Source organism: Montipora capricornis, chromosome 4, assembly GCF_036669925.1.
Source record: "Montipora capricornis isolate CH-2021 chromosome 4, ASM3666992v2, whole genome shotgun sequence".
In the NCBI taxonomy this organism is placed as follows: Eukaryota; Metazoa; Cnidaria; class Anthozoa; order Scleractinia; family Acroporidae; genus Montipora; species Montipora capricornis.
This window is the reverse complement of record NC_090886.1, coordinates 16,326,777-16,329,276: the sequence shown is the minus strand read 5'-3', so window position 1 is coordinate 16,329,276 and position 2,500 is coordinate 16,326,777.

Genomic DNA, 2,500 nt, shown 5'->3' with positions numbered 1-2,500 from the left:
AAACTGGCTTGACAAAGGCATCGACTTTGTCAAGTTTCTCTCTTTTGACTTTAGTAAAGCGTTTGATTCGGTCTCACATAAAATAGTGTGTGATAAGCTTAAGTTTTCACTCATTTGCATACGATTCGGGACATGTAAAGTTCGACGTTTGAAACAGACCTTATTGACCCTGTCAGATCTGGCGCAGTTCATGAATCGCAAGCAGAGGTTAATAACATCCAACTCGGGGCTACGGAAAATCGAATGACCGTAAATCTTAAGAAGACCTGGAAGATGATTCTTAGAGGGAAGACCAAAAAGCCCCTCTCAGAACCTTTACCGGATCTCAAAAGAAAGAACGAACTTGAACTATTAGGGGTGACATTTAACGGGCATCCATGGAACTGGGATACCCATTTTGATCAAATGATAACTAAGGCTAGCTCTACATTATATATTCTGAGAGTCATCACAAGCGTTAACTTTACTATTTGATAGCCTTATTATGTCTCTGTTTATGTATGCTATTGATGTCTGGGCCTGTGCCTATGACGGGAAATACCTTTCCCAGATACATAAGTTCATTAAGCGCGCAGTCAAATACGGTTATACAAATAAGCGACCATCTATTGCGCAACTTGTAAGTACTATAAGGATACCAAATTATAGAGTAAGATTAAAGGCCAAAATCATTGCCTGAACGATCTACTTCCCCCACAGAAAACACGTGCAATTCCGGACAGAGGTCACAACTATATTTTACCACAAGTCAGATCTGAACGCTTTAAGGGCTTCATAAATAAGTGCCTTTTTGGCTTTGTGTAGCTATTGAATTTTCAAGTATCGAGTGCTTTAAATGTAATATAGTATTAGTAGTACTATTTGATTCTAGAATGTATGAAATTTCATTTATTTGAATAACACGTCTTTTTGAGTGTGAATACCAACAGCGACAAAAATACCAAAATGAAAACATTGAAAGAATTAATGACATGCATGAAAATTTCTCCATTCTGATTGACTAAGAGAAATGTAGTTTTCAAGTAACATAGTGAGGAAGCGGGATAATTCGGTAGAAAAACACGTAAAAAACCATGCCAGGCATTCTAATTGGTCAATGAGCAAAGGAAACCACAGATGGCCAATCAAATGGCGCAATTTTTGCGTGATTACGTGAAACGCGTTCGTTGCTTCTGCTTAAGTGCGATTAGTTTTCTCGATGTTTCTTTTTTCATGTCTATTATTCAAATAAGTAATCAAATATTAGTATATATATATAGTAGCTATCTCTAAGTGCCAAGGAGACAGTCAATATAATACATAGTTTGAAGATTTGTCTCAGAGTGCCATTTTTGGAACCCAATAGGAGTTGTAATTTTTTTTTTATTTCAAAGTACTGCAACTCAAGTTATCTAAGTTAACAATAACGCAATAACAATAGAAAGTCGGTGATGAGGTAAGCGGCCGTTAAGAACACGTCTTGAACTCGTTCACTCAAAGAACACATAGGTTCGAAAATAAATATTAAAGAACATTCAAATAAAGTGTACTTAACACAGTGGTCAGAAAAATGGAAAAAATGTGTTTTCCGAGCACAGGACGTGAACGATGTCGTGTCATCCCAGTTTGTCTAATGAGATCACTCATCAAAACACGCGCTTTCATTGGTTCTTGAAGTTACCTGATAACCGGCCTTTGTTCCCTTGGCTTATCTTACATTACATTTTCTCTGGAGCGCTCGAAATTTTTACTGGGTTGCCATATGGCAATCCTGTCAGCATCAGTGAGTTGAATTTCTCCCTTTTATTATTTTTTCGGTGTTAGAAAATGGAAGAGTTGCGCAATAGGAGTGTCCTGTCATTCCCCTGCTAAGTAGTGTATTTATGCGTAGAGTCTTATCCGGTGGACAAAGTAGATTACTTAATTAACCTGCAATAGCGTCGAAGCCATTGTAACGCAAGTAGCGTTTTAGTGGATTTTTAAACAAAATATACCCTTATGGAGGTTATGGAACGTCGATTGGATAAACAAGACAGGTGGTGAAAGATAAATATCTAGAAACTTAAAAGCGACGAGTAATGGTCTTCGACAACATAAAGATGGCAGGAATTTGCAGCCGTGTTCTTTCTGGCAAATGATTAATAGGTAGCCATAGTTTTTGACGTCAGAAAACGATTAGCCATTGCTGAAAAAGTGAAATCAGTACTCGTTTATACCCTCTCAAGCGAATAACCGAGTACTGATTTCACTATATCAGCAATGGCTAATGAATCGACACAAAACAAAAGTGAACAACATATCTGAGGTAGGGAAAGTTTATTGCGAGAGAAAGACGTTCAGGTTTTCAACGTAACTTAATTTTTAACTCTTTTCACCATTAAACTCTCTTGCTACATAATAGTTATGCATTACAAAATCGCGTTGTGAGCTTGGGGCGCCTGTGGTGTATTACTCTTTTTTCACTGTGTTACACTCGAGCTGCACTGCTCTCAGCAAATCAGAATCGAGTATTGTTTCTTGT